The sequence below is a fragment of the Rhincodon typus genome, chromosome 2, assembly GCF_021869965.1.
Source record: "Rhincodon typus isolate 14 chromosome 2, sRhiTyp1.1, whole genome shotgun sequence".
NCBI classification, from domain to species: domain Eukaryota; kingdom Metazoa; phylum Chordata; class Chondrichthyes; order Orectolobiformes; family Rhincodontidae; genus Rhincodon; species Rhincodon typus.
The window spans coordinates 27,774,133-27,800,068 of NC_063333.1; positions in this window are offsets into that span (position 1 = coordinate 27,774,133).

The following is a 25,936-nucleotide window of genomic DNA, read 5'->3' on the forward strand; positions in this document are numbered from 1 at the left end:
TGTTGAAATGTGGGCATTCATACAATTGCTTAAAAGCAATCATGAATCCACTTGTTTAATATTTTGAGAAAATATTCTTCACAAAGTTTCACCGTTCTCCTCCCCTTCCCCACTGTAAAATGAATGAAAGCTTTATTTTCCAACTGAGTTTGGAGATGCAGTGATAGTCATGTCATGCAGTTAGCATATCACAGAGTAACTGAATTATCCAACACTCCATCATTTACATTTTCTTGAGACACATGGCTGTCAACATAAGATGATGCATGCACTTTTAAGTCACAGGCTATATTTCAATCAGAACAGCAGTAAAGACATTACAATTCACCTCAACACTTCTTAACTGCAGAGATGGACTCCTGCTCCTGATCACTTACTAATGTGATGTGATGTTGTGGTTTACGAGATCTGGAACTCATTTATTGATAAAGGACCACTGCTGTTAACCAAGATCTGCTGTGCCCTCACGATTTCTCATAAATGCTGTGGCAGGCTTTTTATCTTCAGCTAGGTATTCAGAACGGATGAGTTGATATTTATGTCAGCTTCCACAACACCAGAGCAAGACCTGGGTGATGTAGTTCCACTGAAGTATTCAATAGACTTTTATCACTGCTTCTGGTAACTACTTACATATACAATCACAGGTGCTTGCCTATCTGGGTTCAAGATAAATCATTAGGATGCAAATGATAGTAAGCTTCCCTCAGCATGTCCTGCTAAAAGAGGAACCAATAAGCTGGAGACTGAGGTCACACACTAACATACAATGATGAAATCACAAGCATAGCTCTTGAAAGTGTATTGCACACTAGCTCTAAGATGTAACAAAACACTGACAATGCCTCTTCACAGAATGTGATTGTCAGCATTGTCAGCTATAGCTAGGATGCAGCTCAGGCGTGATGCTTCAGTGGTTGAATTGCATTTCACTGTCTGGACTCACCCCATAAAGAATGCTCAGTGAGTGACTGTCAACTGTGAAACCATATGCCAGCAAGTAAGAAAAGGGGAGAAGCAGATTCTTCCATTGTGAATACATGTTGGGAAAAGGCCATTTAAGTGTCTTGTTAGCCATGACATGGGAAAGGACCAAAGAGAGAAATGGTTGGACCCCCGAGCTGGAGGGTCAATGTTTTTATATTCTTATCACAACAGTCTCATTGCTGAACAGCAGCATTGTTGGGATAAAAGATCAAGGCAGAACAATATCTAATCATCACACTGCAAAAGTGGTCAAAATTCTTGCTGCTGATATATTATTTTTTCTCTCTTATAAATTTTATTTCATTGATATATTATTTCTTCATTCATGCAAAGTGTGTTCACTGCCTGGATCAGTATTTACTGGGCACCCCGAATTGCCTTTGTGAAATTTGATGGTGACCTGCTTCTTAAACCATCGCAATTCTTCTGGTGTGGATGCCGCAAGAATACAGTCAGGAAGGGAGTTCCAGCATTTTGACCAAGTGACAGTGAATGAAAGGCGATATTAGTTCCAAGTCAGGAACATGTATTCCTTTTGCAGTCAGTGGTGCTCCCATGCATCTGCTCCTATTATCCTTGAAGGTGATGGAGGTTCCAGGTTTAGAAGGAGCCTTGTAGAATTGTTACGGCACATCTTGTAATTGGTACAAACTGCTGCCATACTGTGCCAGTGAAAAAGGAAATTTTGTTTAAGATTTAAAATTGCACTCATCCAGACAAGAGGACAGTCGGACTCTTGAACTGCCTTGTAAATGGTGGAAAGGATTTGGAATGTAAGAAGATGGATTACTCCCCACAGAACATATTAGGGGTGTGAGCTCCACTTCTGTTTAGTCTAAACTTGTTAGTTACACCCTTTAAAGAACACTAATCATGCTCGGGACATTGCTTCACACCAGGTACTCACTCTTCAATGCAAAGTCCTTACTTCAGGTCTTTGGAGACTTTCCTCTAACTCTTAAGTTTACTTCCCTTGCATTACTTTTATTACCTTATTATATTGGCCCTAATGTTTTTGCTACATCCACATACAGATACTTGTTTTAAAAAATATGCTTTTCTAATTTACAGCAGTTTTTAGAAAACCCCTAACAGCAATTTCTTGCCAAGCAATGAACTTAGGGTTTTCCTGTGGTGCAGCTCTGTTTCTTTTTCCATTGTGTTTGAACTCAGCAGCAGCTGCTCCCTCTCAGGTCCCACTGCCTCTTCAACTCCCAACATAAGTGATGTAGGCCTCGAGCCTCAGCTTCAATTTATATACATCTGCTCCACCCTGCTCCCTTTCAGGTCCCACTGCCTCTTCAACTCCCAACATAAGTAATGTAGGCCTTGAGCCTCAGCTTCAATTTATATGCATCTGCTCCACCCTGCTCCCTTTCAGGTCCCACTGCCTCTTCAACTCCCAACATAAGTGATGTAGGCCTCGAGCCTCAGCTTCAATTTATATACATCTGCTCCACCCTGCTCCCTTTCAGGTCCCACTGCCTCTCTAACTATTCAAGCAAGTGGTCTCTCCAACTCTTTCAGTACTAAAGCTAGTGTTAGTCAGGGAACTAAAGCTTTTATTATATCCAGTGATTCCAGCCGTCTCTTGATATCATGTGGACTGAATCAAATTGGCTGAAGACTATGAAAGTATGCTTTGACAGGACTCCATTGCTTTGATATGATTCATTGGTTATGGGATACTTAGCCTTGTCTCACATAAGAACTAGGAGGAAGAATAGTCAATTCAACCATTCAAGCCTGCTTCACCATTCAATACAATCATGGGTGATCTCACCTTGGCTTCAATTCCAGTCTTCTGCCCCGTCACCATAACTTTTCAACCCATCAATTAAAAATATGTCCATCTCCTCCATAAACATACTCAACGTCCCAGATTGAGCTGTTTATAATGCATTCAGTTCTATGTTGTATCTTCACCTGGTTGACACCTCATTTTAAGGAATGCCTGCTGCTCTCCTACACTCCTTATCGAAACAAGTTGAACCACAGGCTTAATGTTATAGAGACATTGAGTCCATACAGTGTGGAAACAGACTCTTTGGTCCAACTAGTCCACGCTGACCATGTTTCCAAACAAAACTAATCCCACCTACCTGCATTTGGTCTACATAGCACCAAACCTTCCCTATTCATGCACTTATCCAAATGCCTTTTAAATGTTGTAACTATATCCACATCTACCACTCCCTCTAGCCATTCACATGAACCACTCTCTGTGTGAAGAAGTTGCCCTGCATGTCCTAAATCTTTCTCCTCTCACCTTAAACATATGACCCCTTGTTTTGAACAGCCACACTCTAGGGAAAAGACCCTTATCTATGCCCCTTATGATTTTATAAACCTCTATAAGGTCACCCCTCAAACTCCTACGCTCCAGTGAGAAAGATCCCAGTCCATCCAGCCTATTTTTATAACTCAAACTCTCCATTCCCGGCAACATTCTGGCAAATCTTTTCTGAATACTCTCCAATTTAATAGTATCCTTCCTATAGCAGGGCGACCAAAACTGCATAGAATACTCCAGAAGAGGCCTCACCAATGTCCTGTGCAACCTCAACATGGCATCCCAACTCCTACACTCAATGGTCTGAGCAATGATGGCAAGCATGCTAAATGCCTTCTTAACCTCCCTGTCTACCTATGACACAAACTTTAAAAAGTGAGTATCTGAACCCCTAGTTCTCTCTGTTCTAAGACCCTACCACTAATTGTATAAGTCCTGCCCCTGTTTGTTTTACCAAAATGCAATACCTTGCATTTACCCAAATTAAACTCCATCTTCCACTCCTCAGCCCATTGACCCAATTGATCAAGATCTCTGTGTAATATTAGATAACCTTCTTCACTGTCCGCTATACCACCAATTTTGTTGTCATCCACAAACTTACTAACCATGCCTCCCTTATTCTTATTAAAATCATTTATATAAATGACAAACAAAAGTTGATCCAGTACTGAGCCCTATGGCACACCATGGATTACAGGTCTTCAGTTTGAAATACAAACCTCCACCACCACCCTCTGTCTCCTACTCTCAGCCAGTTTTGTATCTAATTGGCAAGCTCTCCCTGAATCCTATGTGATCTAACTTTGCTAATTAGCCTACTAAAGTCCATATGAACAACAGCTCTGCCCTCATCAAGTCTTTTTGGTTATTTCCTCCAAAGTCTCAATCAAAGTTGAGAGACACGATTTCCCTCACACAAAACCATGCTGGCTATCCCGAATCAGTCCTTGCATCTCCAAATGTATGTGAATTCTATCTTTTTGAATTACCTCCGACAACTTTCCCACTTCCGATGTCTGATCCACAGATCTAAGGTTCTCAGGCTTTTCCTTACAGCCTTTCTTGTATAAAGGCACAACATCAGCCACCCTCCAGTCCTCTGGCACCTTACCCATGGCTATAGATGTTACAAATATTTCTGCTAGAGGCCCTGCAATTTCTTCTCTAACTTCCCACAATGTATTGGAATAATCTTGATCAGGTCCCGGAGATTTATCCACCTTTATGTTTTCTAAGACCTCTAGCACTTCATTTCTGTAATGTGAATTGTTTTCAAAACATCAATATTTATTTCCCCAAGTTCTCTAGTTTCCATCTCTTTCTCCACAGTAAAAATTGATATGAAATATTCATTTACTATCTCTCCCATCTCCTGAGATTCAACACATATGTGACCTCGTTGATATTTAAAGGGCTCTATTCTCCCTATAGTTGGTCTTTTGTTCTTATTGTACTTGAGAACTCTCTTTGAATTATCCTTAGCCTTATCTGCCAAGGCTACCTCATATCGCTTCTTTGCCTTCTGATTTCCCTCTTAGGAAGGCCCTGACACTCCTTATATTTTTCAAGAAATTCGTTTGGTCCCCATTGTCTATATTTAAGAAATGATTACTTTTTATTCTTGACTAGAACATCAATATTTTTATTCATCTATTTACCAGACTTTTACCAGACTTACCTCTCACTCTAACAGAAACATAATGCCCTGAACTTTCATTATTATACTTTTGAAAGCCTCCCACTTGTCAAATGAACAAACAAGTGAAAACTATAGCACGGAACAGGCCCTTCAGCCCTCCAACCCTGTGCTAACTATCATGCCCTAATTAATCTAAAAACAAAGCTGCAGTTTTTCGATCCGTATCCCTCTATTCCCTCCCTATTCATGTATCCATCTAGGTGCCTCTTAAATGTCTTCAACGTGCCAGTTCTCATCACCTCTTCTGGCAGTGCATTCCAGGCTGCTACCACTCTCTGTGTGAAAAACTTTCCTCACACATGTCCCTTAAACTTTCCCCCTTGACCTTGAACCTGTGCCCCCTTGTAATTGAAACTTCAACCCTGGGAAAAATCCTCTGACTATCCACCCTATCTATGCCTCTCATGATTTTGTAGACCTCTATTAGGTCTCCTCTCAGCCACCATCTTTCCAGTGAAAACAGTCCTAGTCTTTTTAACCTTTCCTCATTTTCAATGCCCTGGAGATCAGGCAACATCCTGGTGAACCTTCTCTGCACTCTCTCCAAAGCTTCCACATCCTTCTGGTAATGCAGTGACCAAAACTGCAAACAATACTCCAAATGCGGCCTAACAAGGGTTTTATGTGGCTGCAACATGGTTTGCCAATTATTGTACTCCACTTCCCGGGCGATGAAGGCTAGCATGCCATATGCCTTCTTAATCACCTTGGCTACCTGTGTTGCCACTTTCAGGGAACTGTGGACCTGCAAGCCCCGATCCATCTGAATGTTAGTGTTCCTAAAGGTTCCGCCATTTACAATATAATTCACATCTAAATTTGATCCTCCAAAATGCATCACCTCACATTTATCTGGATTAAACTCCATTTGCCATTTCTGTACCCAAGTCGCCAATCTACCTATAGCCTGTTGTATACTTTCACAACCATTGGCACTATCAGCAACTCCACTAATCTTTGTGTCATCAGCAAACTTGCTTATCAGACCACCCACATTTTCCTCCAGATCATTTATATATACTTTACCTGTGAACAGCCTAGTCCAATCAGCTTTTGAAAGTTCTTGTCTCATTCCATTCAAACTTCCTTATTCCAGTAAAGAACTTTATCTTTTATGGAAGGCTTATCCTTTCCCATAACTACTTAAAACTAATAGACTTATGATCACTAGTCCCAAAGCATTCCCCTACTAACACTTTAGTCGCTTGCTATCACGCTCTATGTCTCTTGAATGCTCTCAGTGACATTAAGCCTAAAAAGAAGCTCTTAAAAGCACCTTACATATAGTTAGAAAAAATACCCTTCCATACATGCAAATTTTAATCATAAGTAATTTTGATTTTTAATTTCATTTTTAAATTTGAGTTTAATTTTACTGTAGCAAACACTTCAAGATGTTTCAAAGGAGCATAATCTGACAAGAATTGGCAATAAAGCCAAAAGTTGAATATTTTTTACGAGATGTAACTGAAAAGTGTTGGTTTAAGTTTCAATAACTTTTAAGGCTGGACTGAGAATAATGCAAAGATATAGGGCAGAATCTTCCCAGCCCCTGGATGACAAGAAAGTTAGGAGAATTGCAATGTTGAATGGTGAGACAAAAGTCTCGCTAATGAGCAATAAGGGGCGTGTTTGCCTATAGTAATATACGTTAACGTCCTCATTATTATGTCATCTCTCCTCAGTGAGATTCAGTTTCTCTTTCTTCTACTCTGCGCGCTGAAACTGGACGACAACAGTTCCCAACATGAAAGTCAGGGCAGGTACTTGGTGATATCACTGAAGGTCTGTTTGTACATACTGTATTATGCATATACTATTGCATACATGATCTAGGGAATTTTCATTTTTCCTCATGTATGATTAAGTTGATTTTCAATATTTTGACCTGATTAAGCAAGTGAGGAATTAAATTATATTCGCTTTAATTGGGGCTAGTTGTAAAATACTTCGTGTACAGAAGAATTGGTCTGCTGGGGGAGGTGGTGACCTCGTGGTGTTATCACTGACTTGTTAATTCAGAGATCCAGGTAATGTTCTGGGGACCCAGGTTCAAATCCCACCACAGCAGATTGTTGGAAAAAGCCCACCTGTTCACTAATGTCCTTTAGGGAAGAAAACTGCTAACCTACCTGTGACTCCAGCCCCACAGCAATGTGGTTGATGCTTAACCACCCTCTGGGCAATTAGGGATGGGCAATAAATACTGGCCTAGCCAGTGATGGCCACATCCTGTGAATGAATAAACAAAAATGGCTCAGGTCAAAAGCAAGGTAATGCATTTGCAGTTTTATGTCTGTTTTGTGGCCCAAGCTCAACTAAACTTGAACTAACAAATGTGAACAGAGTTTGAAGTAAAAGACATTTTCTCAAAGACATGGATATGTTTTAAAATGTTTTCATTTTGTAATTTAAACTATGTACAGGACCATTTGGAGAACAAAGGAAATAGTCTTTTGAAATTAACTTCAGTGAATTTGTTTCAAGCATCAATAGCTATTGCAGAGTTACACACAGTTCTTGTAGTTAAAGGGTATTGATATGGTTTGGAATGTTTCAGAAAACTTATGTGTATCTCTTTGGACGTTTGGGATGATAATGACATAAGTATGAGTGCCACATTATCTCAGTAAAGTTCTGGAAATTTAGTAAGGTAAGCCAGTCTGTTATGAGATGTGATTGACATTTCAGCAGCAAGTCAGGAAGTAGCAGAAAGTGATATCAATAAGATGACCATCACTTCCAAAGATACTAATGAGGAATTGGGATAAGCAGTTTAGTCAACCTGACATGAATCGTATACTATCCATACATTGGAAAACCATTAGAGTTGAAATACCTCTGAACATGCACAGAGTGACTAGCAAGGGTTAATAAGCAATGATTCTTAGTAGTTCGGTGTACAGAGAAATCAGGAGGACAACTTTTGTTGACAGAACAGGACAACAGACATGTGCCCAGTCATCCAGAAATGTGAGCTGCTGTTCTGAAGTCAATCAACTGAAAACCAATGTTTTTACTGAATATCATTTCATTTGTACTTATTTTGATGATTCTGTGAAACTTGTGAGAGCATATTTGTACCTGGAATTGGTAACTGCAATTAATCAGGACTAGCAGACATTTTAGACTGGCTCTCCCAACTGTAATTGTCTCATCTCCTACACCCTGTCTAGGATGAATTGAGTTTAAAATGGGCATTGTGGGTGGCTAAGTGGCTAGCACTGCTGCCTCACAGGTTTAATTCTCGCCTCAGGCGGTTGTCCGCGTGGCGTTTGCAAATTTGTTCCTTGTCCATGTGTGTTTCCTCCCACAGTCCAAAGATGTGAAGGTTAGATGGATTGGCCATGCTAAATTGCCCATAGTGTCCATGGATGTGTAGGTTAGGTGGATTAGCCATGACATATGCAGGGTTACAGGAATAGGGTAGGGAGGAGAGTCTGGGAGGGATGCTTTGCGAAGAGTCAGTGTGGGCTTATGGGGCTGAATGGCCTGTTTCCACACTGGAAAGATTCTATTCTATGGAGTGACTCCCAAAATCTAACACATTTTTTATTTTGCTACCTCCAACCATCTATCTATATTATCAAAAAATCCATAATAGCAGACTGAAGGATATCTCGTATCACAAAGTTACAGATTGTGCTTGGATACACATATGAGTAAATAAATTGGTTCCATGCCAAGTGTCCTTTTTTGCATATCAGAGCTTCAATCCAATAAAGAACACTGTCAATGATTAAATGTGCTCTATATGTTTTAAATTTGCCAGTACATGCCATTAAACAATTTAATGAATGTAAGAGGTGGTCACTCATCACACTAGAAAGTTGATAATTAACTTCCAACTGTAATTTCTTTCTTAGGAACAAAAGTGCATCCGCAGTTGCAGGCAGGTATGCAAAATGCATACAGAATGAAATAATAAATATACTTCTGTTCCAAAGGATCAAAGTGCTTATCAATTTAATCTCCTAAAGAGGAAGCAAACTACAATGGAAACTTGTCATTTCATTGCATTAGTCACTTTTATCTATCAATTTAATTCCTCTGATCTTTTCACAGCCATTCTTTAATCTTTGGTTAAAATGCTCTACATGTGCTTACTTATGCAGACCACCTGGGGTTATGTGAAAAAGTAAGGTTGAAAAGATGCCAAAAATCCAAACAGCTACTTGTCAAAGTTCTCCAGTTATCTCTGCACTTATTCAAATGTGTTCGAGCAAGCTACTGAAGTTGCATTCCCATCATGGCAGAAGTATAATATTAGACTTGTGTCTACAATAGTTTCTTGACCCACTCTCAATACTCAGGGGTCTCCACATGCAAAGTGGAGCCTCACAAAGCAATCTCCACTATTTTATTGACATGACAATGCTTTAGTACCTCACTCATCTTGCCATTCTTTCAATATGTCAGTTGTTACAATCCCCTGAGACCAACAATGTTATAAAAATAAATTAATTTCCCAATGACCAAAGTATACTCTCCAATTGCATGGATGAGTTTAGCTCCAAGAAGATTTGAGAAATTCCACACCATCTGGAACAAAGAAGCCCATTTAACTCGCATCCCATCTGCCAGCATAAACATTTACTTCCTCCACTACTAAGACATACATTAAGGCTCCTCTGACAGCACCTTCTGACCTTGACCACTTGGAAAAACAAGGGCAGTAGATGTATGGGAACAGCCCATTTGTAAGATTCCCTCTCCAAGCCACAAACCATTCTGACTCTGAATGATATCCCTATTCCTTTCCTGTTTAGGGTCAAACTCCTGGAACTCCCTTTCTAACCACACGTGTACATATGCCATATAGACTTGCAGCAATTCAATATGGCAGCTCACTACCACCTTCTCAAAGGTAATTAGAAATGGACAATAAATGCTGACCTAGTCAGAAATCCCACACCCCATGAAAGAATAAATACAACATTGCTGACAACCATCATTTGATCTGCTGTGCAGACTGTTTGTGTGCTCGATGTCTCTTCTGTCAGATCACAAGGTCAGGTCTGAAGTGACTACAGTACAAGATGAATCTTAGCAGACTTTGGATTTCCTCTACATTTGTAGGATCATTGCATTTCCAATGGTGTTAACTTTCCATGGATCAGGCCAGAGGGATGGCCACGGGTAATCACATGGGCCCCAGTTATGCCTGTCTCTTTGTGGGGTACATGGAACATTCCTTGTTCCAGTCCTATTCCAGCCCCCACCCATGACTCTTTCTGTGATATATCGATGATATCTTCTGTGCTGCTTCCCTCTCTCGTCCAGAATTGGAAAAGTTCATCGATTTCACTTCCAATTTCCACCCTGCACTCACTTTCACCTGGTCTATCTCTGACTCCTCCCTTCCCTTCCTTGACATCTCCATTTCCATTTCTGGGGATAGACTGACCACTAATATCCACTATAAACCACTGACTCCCAAGCTACCTGGACTATACATCCTCACACCCTGCTTCCTGTAAAGACTCCATCCTATTCTCTCAGTTCCTCCATCTCTGTCACATATGTTCAGATGAGGCCAACTTTGACAAGGGAGCCTCCGAAATGTCCACCTTCTTCCTCGACCAAGGATTCCCCACCAATGTTGTCGATTCGGCCCTCAACCAGGTCAGACCCATCTCCTGCACTTCCGCCCTCACCTCTTCTCTTCCCTCCCACAACAACAATAAGGTTCCCCTTGTCCTTACCTACCATCCCACCAGCATCCTCATCCAGAAGATCATTAGACACCATTTCTGCCACCTCCAGCAAGATGCCACCACCAGACACATATTTCCCTCCCTTCCCTTGTCCACCTTCCACAGGGACCATTCCCTCTAAGACACCCTGGTCCACACTTCCTTCACCCCAGCACCCACCCCAACAGCCCCATGGCACCTTCCCCTGCAACCAGCGAAGGTGCAACACCTGCGCATTTACCTCCTCCCTCCCCAGAATCCAAGGGCCCAAACATACCTTCCAGGTGAAGCAACACTTCACCTGCACTTCCCAGAATCTAGTCTACTGCATTCACTGCTCACCATGTGGTCTCCTCTACATTGGGAAAACGAAGCATAGACTAGGTGACCACTTCACAGAACATCTACGTTCTGCTCACAAAAAAGACCTTGAGCTGCCTGTTGCCTGCCACTTTAACACACCACCTGTTCCCTGTCCAACATCTCTGTCTCTGGCTTGCTGCAGTGTTCCAGTGAAGCTCGACATAAGTTGGAAGAAAAACACCTCATTTTCTGCTTGGGGACCCTGCAGCCCTCCGGACTCAATTTTAAGTTCAATAAGTTTAGGGCATAAACTCTCCCATGTCCTCGCCCCCTACTCCACACACCAAGACTTGTTACCACAGCCATTACACACCCCCTGTTGTTAGTCACTAACAGTCCCCATTAACAACTATTCACCCTCCCAGCCTGATTGTTATCAACTCCTTTCTCTATCTAACTGCTCTTCTCTCTCTTTGGGCTCTATCCTATCATTCACTTTCTTCCCCATGCCCCTGCCTATTTTCTGCATTTAAACCGACATTTTCCCAGCTACCATCAGTTCTGAGGAAGGGTCACCGGACCCGAAATGTTAACTCTGATTTTTTTTCTTCACAGATGTGCCAGACCTGCTGAGCTTTTCCAGCAACTTCTGTTTTTGTTCCATGGATCAGATCTTACTCCTTCATTGCTGAATACCTGACCGAAGAACTCAATTGTACTTTCATCAAACAAGAACCTGTCATTACTCAAAGCGGGAATACCTTCTATAAAAAATAAAGTTACCATATTCTCACTCTCTCATTGGAGAGAGACAACTGGTAGTGAGTTTAACCTGAGGGTCATCATGTCTCGGGTGAATGGGGAAGACAGGATCTTTATTGAACCCACACTGCTGGTATCACTGTATCATAAACCAGCCATCGAACAACAACAGATAGCACATTTCAGTTATTAGCTTATACGACAACAAGTTTAGCACAGTATTCAGCATCATTCAATTTCTCTATATCATCAGTTGTCAGTCAGTAGTATGTTTTTCAATTTATGTCTCAGTTTGGTGACGACATATCAACACAGATCCTCATCTAGTGCTCATTCTTGGATTTACTGACAACTTGTGTGAGTAAAAGCCTCATCCCCCCCACCTTTTTCGATACCACCAAGGACAAGTAAGTGCTCTTGTTCCTTCTCTGTCTGCTTTCTAACATGAAATGCTATTCATCACAATTGATGCTTGACTGAGATCATGTTGGGGTCTACCTGCAGCTTGCATGTAACACCTTTCAATTTTATATCAATGAAGCAGGCAGCATACTATTAACAAATGTTGGTGGTATGCATAGGAATCATTTCTCTAACTACAGTTATGTACACATTGCTTTCAGTATGAAAACTAATAATTGCAACATATTCTCCAGACGTGATATAAAATGCAACATTCCAGTGCCTTTGAATGAGACTGGCGTTTCAAAAGTGCCAAGATCTTTTGGTAATTTGTCAGTGTTGTAAGGAAAAATTTTCAGTTTCCCTGGTTTGCAGAGAATAGGATAATTCTGAAATGTGTTGAATGTTTTGTCTCCCATGACATTGACAGATGGCCTTGTTTGTATGAGAGCATCAACATTCAAGCAGCCAATGGTCATTGTTACATATGGCTGATTGTTTTGTCTGAAAGTGAGCACAAAAGTATATTCAGAGTCATTTGCCTCAACATTGGTTCCTTTCTTTTATCTATTTACTGTGGTTCACACACATTGCACCCTTCTGGTGGTAATTGTTGTACAAGGCTGTAAGTGCCCTAAAGGGCTCAACTGACATCACAAGATAAGTTCTGTCCATCAGGACATTAAGAACTTTTCCTGGGAGGAGGTAAAATGTTTTAAGTTGAGTAACAGTTCCAGTTCTAGTTGCACATTCAGTGTTAGGTTCTGTGTCATAAACAATTAAACTTACTCTTAAGTTTAGCATGTGGTCTCAGAAACCACTCTGATGCAACGCAGTTGAGACATAACTATCTTTGAAGCACCACGTGATAAACCTACTCTATCAACAAGACAAAGCTTCTCTTCTGAAAAAGACATTGTATGTCTAACCTTCCTCACTTGGTGTCAGTGGCTTAGACTATGAGAAACAAGAAGGATTGGTGACAGTGAATCTACACAAAGCTTCTCTTTGCTGGTATCAGTGCACACAACTACAAAATACACCATGGCGTATAGCAGCGTGAACTTCACCCAGACAGTGCTAGCCTGAAGAAGTCTTCAGCCCCATGAAAGCCATAGATATCCAAGGAGAAGAAAGAAAGAATGTAAATTTTTTTAAAAATTTAAAACTGTGACTGTGTCTATAAATATTCAAAGGTTTAAAAGCACGCAGAGCTAGTCAGTTTATTGGAGAGTAGCAGCCAGCGGATTAAAACATTACAAAATGCAATGGTTCTAATTTTCTACCCACTTTGTCACCACTGTGTGGTTTTCAGGAAAACGTATAAAATTCAGTTTGAAGCAATAAGAATCAGAATTACACATGCTGTCAAAATGTAGTTTGCTTTAACAAAAACAGAAATTGTTCGTGAAACTCAACAGGTTTGACAGCATCTTTGGGAAGAAAGCAGAGTTTACATTTCAGATCCAGTGTCTCTTCATCAGAACTTTATTCTTAACTTAAACTATTTAGTTTGCTTTATTCTCCTTCCAAACTCTCTCTGTTGGTATTTGTGTATGATGGCTTTAAGAGGGAAAAAAGATGTTCAGTTCAATTTTCAATAAGCTGCAATTGCCTTCCAAGGATACAGCATAGAGCCTCACAAACTCTTAACTAGCCTTAGACTTCAAAAAGGAATTCCTAGCTTGTCTGGGGAACTTCCCTTTATTCATTCATGGGACGAGGAAGTCGCTGGTGAGGCAGCATTTATTACCCATCCCTAATTGTCCAGAGGGTAGTTCAGAGTCAACCACATTGCTGTGGGTCTGGAGTCACATGTAGGCCAGACCAGGTAAGGATGGCAGTTTCCTTCCTTAAAGGATATTAGTGAACCAGATGGGATTTTCCCAACAATCAACAATGGATTCACAGTCATCATTAGATTCTTAATTCCAGATATTTATTGAATTCAAATTCCACCATCTGCCATGGTGGGATTTGAACTTGGGTCCCCAGAATGCTATTTGGGTCTCTGGATTAACAGTCCAGCAATAATACCACTAGGCCATTTTCTCCCCTTCCCTAAATCCTATCCTTGACATAGGATCACAGATGTAAGATTTAGTCATTGACTTCCATGTAAACTGATAAAATTTGAAAAGTGGAATAGATTATATTCATTGTATTCCTTTGCATTTTCCTCCTTTCAGTTTGGTGATCTTTGGAAGTCTCCATCCTAGAGGGCTGCAGAGTCTCAGTTGCTGTTGAAGACAGAGCTTGACAGAATTCTGTGTATAAAAAACAAGCAATACTGAGATAGTGCAGGGAAAAGGTGCTGCAATGGGAAATGATTGTGTCATGATAGTGGTCACTGGACTAGGTGCCAGTGGCCAGGCTAAAGCTGTAGGAACAAACATGTTTCAAATTCCGTCACAGCTGCTGGTAGAAATTAAATGATGATTTGGAATTAAAAGCTGTTTCATGGTAACCATGAAAATGCCATCAATTGATGTAAAAACTCGTTATAGTTCACTAAAGTCCTGTAAAGAAGGAAGCATTCCACACTGACTTGAACAGGCCAATACGTGATATCAGCCCCATAGCAAATTGGTTGACTTCTAACTGCTCTCTGAAATGGCCTATCCAGCCACTCAGTTTAAGGAAAATTCTGGATGGTCAATAAATAATGGCCTTGCTACTGATGCCCACATCCATTGAAGGAATTTTTAAAAACCTGGCCAAAGTCACCAGACCAATGCTTCTAAGCTCATCATTAAGCCAAAAATGGTTGTGCTGACTCAGCCATATTCACAATGGCTGATGGCTTTACTCAAAAGGCTTTCTGTATGATAAATTGGCCACAGAGTCACAACATCCCAGCTGTCTGTATGCCCACTACGAAGACAGACTTTATTTTTAATTAATTCACAGGATGTGGGCATTATTAGCCAGGCCAGCATTTATTCCCCATTCCTAATTGCCCAGAGGGCAGTTAAGTGTCAGCTACATTGATGGTGGGTCTGGAGTCACATGTCAGGAGATTAGTGAACCAGAATTTTCCCCCCCAAACAATGAGGTTTCATGGTCATCATTAGATGACACATAATTCTAGATATTTATTGAAATTCAAATTCACCATCTACCATAGCAGGATTCGAATCCAGGTCCCCAGAACATTACCAAGGTCTCTGGATTAATAGTCTGGTGATAACACCACTTGACCAGCACCTTCCCTCTGTTAGTAAATGGTGGATATTAACAATGACAACTGAGAGACCGTTGCTGATAGTCATGACCTCCAGGAGCTTGCTGATGGAAGGGCATTGGAAAAAGCAAGCAGAAGTGAAGAGGTCAACTGACTAAGAGAATCCAGAGAAAACAGAGTCCAATGACTTGTGTGCCATCTCAACCCACTATCTTTCTCTGCAGGAAATTTAGAAGGGACTTCCATGTTACAGTAAGACTCCTAAACTGCACCGGGTAGATCTGAACACAGAGCTGGCAGCCACAACGTGAACCATCAACGTACGAAACAAAAGGCTGCCACTATTTTATGTTCATCAATTTTCGGATCTGATTGTTAATTGCCTGCCTAGTTGTATAACCCATCAAAATTGCCTTCAAGCCTTGATTTGTATTCTCATGCTATTTAATATTGTCAGCAAATTTGCCAAACTTGCACTTTGGTATCCCAAGACTTTTGTGCAGATTAAAAACACATTTTCCTCTTAGTTAACTGTCATTAAATGTGTTCCATATGTTGACAGTGTTACATTATGATTTTCACACATAATGTAAAATGCGTTTACTCAGAATTTTTTACCAGTATTTTGGCATTTATAAATCCTCAATGAAGATGTGAAAAAACATGCTCGCTAGAACTATTCATCCAGTTGCTCCTAGTACCTAATACCTTAGTAGCTGCATCTGATTAACCATAGTGGGCCTCAATTCAAAATTGCTGGAATCTCAGCCAAAAGTGCCAAATTGAAAACCTAAGCCAATAGCACAAAAAAAAGCGAGACAAAGATAATCATAGAAATTTACAAGCAACCTCCTCTTTTATCTTCAATCTGACTATAGTCATCTCATTCCCAGTTGACAATTGCCATTGACCAGAGCTTGACTGGACCAGGCAATTCAGGTACTTTATTATACATCATTCTCTGCAGATTTTCCAGGGCAGAACTTTCACTGATTGGAAGAGGAGAAGCACTACTGCTAAAGGATACTATTAAGTAATAGCGAGATGCAGTTTAATTCAGATCAAGAGGCAGAATCATTCTAAGTCGACTTTAGGAATAACAGGGGTCAGCAAACATTAGTCGTAGTAAGTCCCCTAAAAGTATTTATAACATTGGACAGAGTATTAACAACAATTCACTGGAGCTTGTAACAATTGTAATGTAATAATTAAGGAGGATTTAAATCTTCATGCTTCTAAAGCACTTGCATCCTTCCTTAAATAAGGAGATCAAACCTGCATACAATGTTCAAGATGAGGTCATTACAGTACCCCATAAAACTGAAAAAATAGCATAATTACTTTGACATTCAATTCCTCTTCCTGAGCGAAGTTCAGGTCTGTCACTCCGGGGCTGTCTGGGACAGGCTGTTCCTCACTCTTTGAGGGTTGGCCTATGTTTCAGGATTCAGGCTTCCCCTCTCATTTAGGGGTGGTTCTGGTCTTCAGGCTTTCTCACCGAGGTGGCCTTCTGGGTTTGGTCAGTCTGATGATACTCGCCACAAAGTACAAGGAGCTGGAGTTACCGTTGAAGAAGTTGCATGAAGCAAAGAGACCTGGGGCTCTGGGTTGCCCCTTTAAAATCCCACTTCTCCAAGGTCTTCTCGAAGATTCTGTAGCCTGTGTCCAACACTAACATTGTGCAAGGGCAGGAGGATCCAATGAGGTGACTACTTTCCATATTTGGAGGTGACAGGACATGATTTTGAACTTTCAATGGTCAAGTGCAGTCCTTGTCATGCTGTGCCTCTAACCTCCTGCTGAGCTGGGCGCCACAAAGTCTGCATAGCATTCTTCTAATAAAGCAGGTTCACTGAAGGGGTAAACAATGGCTCATTCTCAAACAATGTGGCCATTAGTACCTGGCCAAGCAGTTCCAGGCCTGTCTGGTTTTGATGGAAAGTTGATCGTCCAAGGCCTGGCTGCATGAATACTGTCTGTTCCAGCTCTGCAGTTTGTAAATGGCAGAGTCCAGCTAAGTTTAAACTTGGCTTCTACATTTTGAGTTTTGTTTTTATCCAAGCTCATGAAAAATAGTCAATATTTCTGTAACAATCCTGGAGGTCTTGAGTCACCTGACCACAGGAACGTAAACTCAAGGAGGACACAAAAGAAAAGCTTGGTTAAGCGATGGTATGGCACACAGGGAAGTCTGAGTCTCACTTTGGTAGCAAGAATAGAAAAGCAAAATATATTTTGAAAAGTGTGAATCATGTAAATACTGATGTCCAGAGGGATCTGCTAATAGTTGTACAACGAATGCAGAAAGTTTGGCATGCAGGTACAACATGTGATTAGAAAACCAAAGACATAGCGTCCTTTATTGGAGTACAAGAATAATGAAATCTTGCTCTAATTGTATGGGGCTTAAGTGACACCACAGCAGTGTAGTAATATACAGAAAATAATAGGGCTGAATGTTGATAAATCCATAAGACCTGATGGTCCTTGTTCCAGGAAGTTGAAGGAGGTGGCAATGGAGATAGTCAACACACGGTGACTATCTTCCAAAATTCTATCGATTCTGGAATGAATCCTGTAGATTAGAAGGTACTAGATATCACCCCAATATTTAAGAAAGGAGTCAGGTAGTAAACAGGGAACGACAGGCCTGTTAATCTTACATCAGAACTGGAACTTGAGATGCGATTAATCTTTGTGAAGCTGATGTGATATTTTGGAGCTCTGAAGAAGGGTCACTGGACATGAAACATTAACTCTGCCTTCTCTCTGCAGATGCTGCCAGACCTGCTGAATTTCACCAGTAATTTCTGTTTTCGCGTGTGTGGGATAAATGGACACCTGGTTGACAATGTTCTGATTGAGCACAGTCAGCATGGATATGAGAATGGGAAATCGTGTTTGACGAATTTGCTGCAGATTTTGAAGATGTTCCAAATAAAGTTAATAAAAGAGAATCAATAGACTTAGATTTTCAGAAGGCCTTTGATAAAGACACCTCAGGAGGTTGGTTAGAAAGTTAAAACACATGGAATAGGAGATAATACACTCGCATGGATTAATAATTGGTGAGCAGACAGTAAACAGAAATAAATAGGTCATTCTTGAATTGACAATCTGTGACTAGTGGAGAACTGCAAGGATCAATACTTAGCTCTCCGCTGTTCAGTGATTTGGAGTTGGGGACCAAATGTAGTATTTCTAAATTTGTAGATCATTAAAAACTAAGTGGGAATATGTGTTCTGAAGATGATGTAAAGTGGCTTCAGAAGGATGTAGATAGGCTTAGTGAGTGGACAAGAATGTGGCAATTGGAAATAAAATGTGAAATACATGTGAGGTTATCCACTTTTGTAGGAGAACCAGATGTGCAGAGTATTGCTTAGATAGTAGGAGATTGACAAGTGTGGATGCACAAAGAGATCAAGAGTGCCCTTGTTGATAAGTCACTGAAATTTAATCTATTAGGATGGCTCATGAAATGTTAGCTTTTATTTTAAGAGGATTTGAGAGCAGGAATAGTAAAATCTTGCTTCACTGTATATGAGCTTGATTAAGGCACGGATAGAGTATGGTGTACTGTTTTGGTCTCCTTAACTCAGGAACAACATTGTTACTGTAGAAGGGACTGCAACGAAGGTTCACCAGACTTGTTCCTGAGATGATGGGTATGTCCCATGAAGAGAAATTGGACCAGCTGGGCATGTATTCTCTAGAAATTCAAAGAATACAGAGTGATTTCATTGAAGCTTACAAAATGCTTAGAAATATAGATAGGATAGATACAGGTAAGATTTTCCCCTGGTTGGGAAGTCCAGAACCAAGGGGCATAGTTTAAAAATAAAGGGATGCAAGTTAGGTTTGAGATGAGGATAAATGTTTTTCCTCAGTGGGATATGAACTTTTAGAATTTTCTCCCACAGAGGGCTGTGAAGGCTCAGTGTTTAAGTACGTTGAAGGTAGAGATTGGTAGATTTCTGATTACCATTGGCATACAGGGTTTGTGATGGGTAAAGGCAGTGGAGTATTTTGAAGTATTGTATTGAAGTTTTGATCAGCCATGATCATATTGAACAATGGAGCAGGCTCAATGGGCTGACTGGCCTACTCGTGTTACGAAATTCCTATGCACAGCCTCCATATTTAAGAAAGCTGTATTTGGATTGGAGACAGTGCAGTGAAGGATCATTACCTTTGTTCCTTAGTTGAGAGATTTGTCCTACAATGAAAAACTGGATCTACATTCACTGGAGTTTAGAAAGATGAGGCAATCACATTCAAATATTCAAGATTATGAAGAGGCTTGTGAGGGAAATTTAAAAGAAAGGGTCACAGTGTCAGGATAAGGGACCATTAATTAGGCTTCAGATGAGAAATTACACCATTTAAATGTAATCTTTGGGGTTGTCTGCCCCAGAGGGTTAGTTGTAGCACTGAATATATTTAAGGCTGTGATGAGTAGATTTTTAAATGTTAAGTGAAAAACTGGATATGGGGGGTGAGTTGGAAAGTGAAATTGAGGCTAAGGATCAGTCATGATCATATTGAATGGTAGAGTGGGCTGGAGGAACAATATGGGTATTCATGCTCCAATTTGCTATTACTTTTATGATGTCCCAGCCATTGATTCACTATCAATTCCAAGAAGCAGTTCTATCCTGCAGTATATGCTGTCTATAGGATGTACCACAGAAACTCACCAAGCTCACATTAACAGCGCATCCTGGTCCTTACAATCAAGAAGGACAAGAGTGGCAACGTTATGAGATCACCCCAACCTTCCACTCAAAGTCACATGCCATGCTGACTAGGACATCTATTGATGTTCCTTCATTGCTTCTCATTTGAAAGTTCTCCAAATAACACCACTGTGGAACTGTCAGCATTACAAACACGGCACCAGTTCCAGGAGAGGTTCCACCATCAGCAAGAGATTGACAAGCAATGTGATCTTGTCAATGTCACCTATTTACATCTCAAACAATTAAAGGTTGTACTTTTGCAAGGATTTTTCTGGGGATTTGACAGAGTAAATAGGTGGAGACTATTCCCAGCAGTGGAAAGGTCAAGAATGATGTTTGTGATGTTTAGCAAAAGTACCAATGGTGACATTAGATAAATGTTTATACAGGAGGGAATGGGAGATGATGGCTTGCTGGTATTATCATTAGACTATTAATCCAGAAACCCTGGTAATGTTTTGGGTACCCAGGTTTGAATCCTGCCATGGCAGATGGTGGAATTTGAATTGAATGAAAATCTGGAATGAGTTTGTCTAACAATAACAATGAAAACATTTTCCATTGTCAGGAAAAACCATCTGGTTCATGAATGCCCTTTAGGGGAGGAAACTGCCATCCTTACCTGGCCTAAATGTAACTCCAGACCCACAACAATGTTAGATAACAAGATGTAGAGTTGGATGAACACAGCAGGCCAAGCAGCATCAGAGGAGCAGGAAGGCTGACGTTTCGGGCCTAGACCCTTCTTCTGAAAGCATTCTCCAGCATCTGCAGTTCCTACTATCTCTCCCCCCACAACAATGTTGTTGACTGTTAACTGCAATAAATGCTGGCCTAGCTAATGAAACTCTCATCCCATGAATGATTTTTTAAAAATGTTAAGGTCTGAAATGCACAGCTTGAGAGTATTGGAGACAAAGTTAATCCTGGCTTTCACAAGGAAATTTGATAAGACAGAAAATTTGCTACCCTACAGAGACAGTGCAGATGAACTGAGTTGTTTCTGCACAGATCAAGCAGAGGTACAATAAACCGCATTACTTCCTCACTGCCATATGATTGTACAATTTATTTGCCTTAACAGAAACTCTCAAGAAATATTTACTGATCAGGAAACCTTCCCTCACCAAAACATAATTCAACCCCTTTGTTACATACATTTCTTCTCTATTTCACACTGGAACTCCATGGATTTTTGCAAAAGTTATATAAAAGCCAAAAATCTGGAGTAAATTTGGAAATAGCCCAATCAGCTGCAAGCTTGACATAAGATATTTGACATGGATTATGAAGAGATTCAATGTGAAGTGAAATGTGAAATACAGCAAATGTATGCCAGATATTTTTATTGCATAGTTGGTTATGTCCTATGGCATTGCTAATAATGATTTGACCTATATTGAATATGGCAATATGATGTTATGCAACACAAAATGAGGCATGCCTCCAAAACCACCACAGCCCTCACCCCCTCCCAATTCCAGTTTGAGGTTGTTCACCAGAGCAGGCTCAAGGGGCTGAATTGCTTACTCCTGATCCTGGTTCTTGTGTAGTTTTTGTTGCCTGATACATAGTATTAAGATGAAGCCAGTGCTGTCAGTGATGTTACACAAGGTTTACAACTTACATTCGGGCCACTGCGTTAACAGATAAGCGCTTGGATCTTTGAGATTTAGGACATAGGAGTCAGGGAGTGAGATGCGTTGTTTATGATAAGTGTTCTTGCTATTCTTTTAAGTACGGTCAGTTCTGATATAACGCAATAGTTCCATTCTCATACTATCTTGCGTTATAAGAAAATCGCGCAATAACCACGACATTTAAAGTGATGTCGATGGAATCGTGTTATAGCCAATACATGTAAGGAAAGATTGTGTTCTACAAATTGCTTTCTGTAATTCTTCAATCACATTAAAACCAATTTGCATTGAAGAAACACGCATTTTATCAGTATATGATGTCTGCGTATTTCTTCCCTGAAGCATTCAACACTGGTAGTGACAGTGTAAGAATAAACCAAGGTTGGAGCACTACACCTGCAACAGGCAGTAGGCCACTTTATGAAGGGTGTAATGGCTGTTTAAGGGGTAAGGGATGCTTTTTATTTGAATTATTCATTATGGTGGCTGGGGCACTTTTGGTCAGACTTTCAGGGACATTCCAACTGTCTGCCATTTTGGGACTTTTAGGAAGTGATATCAGTGCCCAAAACAACACTTAACTTTTCTCATTGTGACTCCAGTTTGAAGCCTGTGAAATGCCATTGCCCCAGATGAAGTTTGGGGTAGTGGAGGGGTGAGGAAAGGGATCTGGAGAGCAATGAGATGAGGAGGTGCTGTTTAGCCTGCAGACTTTTTAAATTGAAGACACCCCCTTACATTTCGCTGGGTTTTTCAAGACAGGAATCAAATTCTCCAGCATTGGCAGTTCCTACTATCTCTGAATCAGAAATTGGCCAGTGAGGACACACATACTATTAACAAATTGTGAGGAGTAGTCACCTCAAACTTGGTCAGAGTGCAATGGCACCCATTGTGGCATCAGAGCCTGTGATCACAACATTCCATAATCCTACTTGGAAGAGCAATCCACATTTTGGGACTTCTCTAGCTACCACCCTTAACATATTAAAGAAGCCACCCCCTACAGACAAGTCCTGCGCATACACAGGATTTGCTCAGATGAGGAGGAACGCAACAAACACCTAAAGATTTTGAAGGATGCTCTCATAACAATGGGATACTATGCTCCACTCTACAATCGCCAGTATCACAGTGAAAAACCGCAATAAACATCTCAAAAGACAGACACCGGACATAACCAACAGAGGAGCCTTCGTCGTCCAGTACATCCCCAGAACGGAGAGAATACACCATGTACTCCACAGCCTTCAAACTGTCATCAATGATGATGAGCACCTTGCCAAGATCTTCCCTACACCTCCATTTCTCACCTGCAAACAACCGCCAAGCCTTAAATAGATCATTGTTTGCAGCAAACTACCCAGCCTTCAGGACAATATTGACCACAACACCATGCAACCCTGCCATGGCAACCTCTGCCAGACAGGTCAGATCATCAACATGGATGCTACCATCAAATGTGGGAACACCATCCACCACATACACGGCAGATACTCACGTGACTCGGTCATTGTTGTCTATCTCATACGCTGCAGGCAAGGATGCCCCAAGACATGGTATATTAGTGAGACCATGCAGACACTGTGACAACAGATGAACGGACACCGCACAACGATCACCAGTCAGGAATGTTCCCTCCATCAGGGAACACTTCAGCATCAAGGGCATTCAGCCAATGCTCTTCAGGTAAGCCCCCTCCAAGGTGGGTTTCAAGATATACAACAACACAGAATCGCTGAGCAGAAACTGATAGCCAATTCTGCACTCATGATGACAGCCTCAACCATGATCTTGGGTTCATGTCACGCTACATGTGACCCCACTGCACTGTTCTGTACATGTAAAACATTCTTTACTGTCCTGTTTTGACACCATCCACCTTGATAAATTATTATGATCTCTCTACCTTAATTAGTTTGTACAGTGTTGGATTACCTGTTACTTTGGTTATACCCTCAGCATGTAATTCTTACAGCTATCATGTTATTCCAGTCATTTAGTTTGTCTCCAGCATCACCTTATTTTTAAATTTTTGCAATTAACTCTCTGCCTCATCTAATCAGATTATAGATCATCCCTTTGCTGGTTATTCAGCTGTTGACATTTTACTCATTGTCGAAGACTCTTGGTCACCTGCAGAGACTTATTATTCGATACTCCACTCACACCAGTTGTACAATCTTTTGATCTCTCAGCCTTTGATCTCTCTGCCTATAAATTATGTGTCTGTCTGTTCTCCTCTCACACTTCACCTGACGAAGGGGCTGCGCTCTGAAAGCTTATGATTTCAAATAAACCTGCTGGACTATAACCTCGTGTTGTGTGACTTCTGAGATTTTGGGAAGCCCTGGCTTGGAAAATGAGCTGCGTAGAACACAATTGAAACCCCCAAAGTGTTTTGCAATTATTCAAACAAATTGTACTAAGTAACCAATGTTTCACAATTTTTATATGATATTGTAGCATTTTTTTAACTGGTGGTTTGGAGCATGAATTTTGCCTTCTTCCTCAGGTGGCTCAGGAAATTTGGCATGTCTATAAGGTCCCTCACCAACTTCTACAGATGCACCACTAAAAGCATATGGTCCAGGTTCATAACGGCCTGGTATGGCAACTGATCTGCCCAAGACCATAAGAAACTACAAAAGGCGGCGGCCAACATCATCAAAGACCCTTTGCCCCTGGGAATAACCTCCAACAACCTCTTCCATCAGACAGAAGATACAGAGGCCTGAATACACGCACAAGCAGGTTCAGGAACGGATTCTTTCTGGCCATTATTAGACTGCTGAATGGACTGTATCTTCAAATAATGTAACCTGCAATGTAACCTGTATGTCTCTAAGCCTTTTTGATCTGTACATCCTTTGCTTGCTGTGATCTGCCTGTACCGCTCATAAACAAAGCTTTTCATTGTATTTCGGTACACGTGACGATAAAATCAATCAATCAGCTATTATTTTTAATAAACTGAGTCATGAGATAGAAACTGGATTGCACTGCACCCATAAAAGAAGATCCAATAAGATATTGTGTGAATGTACCAGAAGTCCCTGATCACCATGTTAGGAAAAAGTTCTTTCAAAGACATCAAAAGCACAGACCTAAAACAGACATTAGGTACTACACATAAGAGGCCGAGCTTCTGTTTGAAGTCTCCTATGTAAATTAAGTGTCATTGCACAAGATGCGGCTTTTGCCTGATGCCAGTGTAAAGGTGCATCTGGTCTGTTAACTTACGATGGAAACGAGAGGAGTGAGAAAACAAGGTGCAGGGCTGGATAAACACAGCAGGCCAAGCAGCATCATAGGAGCAGAGAGGCTGATGTTTTGGGCCTAGACCCTTCATCAGAAAAGGGGGAGGGGAAGGGGGTTCTGAAATAAATAGGGAGAGAGTGGGAGGCGGATAGAAGATGGATAGAGGAGAGGATAGGTGGAGAGGAAACAAACAGGTCGAAGAGGCAGGGATGGAGACAGTGAAGGTGAGTGTAGGTGGGGAGTTAGGGAGGGGATAGGTCAGTCCAGGGAGGACGGACAGGTCAAGGGGGCGGGATGAGGTTAGTCGGTAGGAGATGGGGGTGCGGCTTGAGGTGGGAGGAGGGGATAGGTGGGAGGAAGAACAGGTTAGGGAGGCGGGGACGAGCTGGACTGGTTTTGGGATGCGGTAGGGGGAGGGGAGATTTTGAAACTTGTGAAATCCACATTGATACCATTGGGCTGCAGGGTTCCCAAGCGGAATATGAGTTGCTGTTCCTGCAACCTTCGGGTGGCATCGTTGTGGCACTGTAGGAGGCCCAGGATGGATATGTCGTCTGAGGAATGGGAGGGGGAGTTGAAATGGTTCGCGACTGGGAGGTGCAGTTGCTTATTGTGAACCGAGCGTAGGTGTTCTGCAAAGCGGTCCCTGAGCCTCCGCTTGGTTTCCCCGATGTAGAGGAAGCCACACCGGAACAGCAACTCATATTCCGCTTGGGAACCCTGCAGCACAATGGTATCAATGTGGATTTCACAAGCTTCAAAATCTCCCCTCCCCCTACCGCATCCCAAAACCAGTCCAGCTTGTCCCCGCCTCCCTAACCTGTTCTTCCTCCCACCTATCCCCTCCTCCCACCTCAAGCCGCACCCCCATCTCCTACCGACTAACCTCATCCCGCCCCCTTGACCTGTCCGTCCTCCCTGGACTGACCTATCCCCTCCCTAACTCCCCACCTACACTCACCTT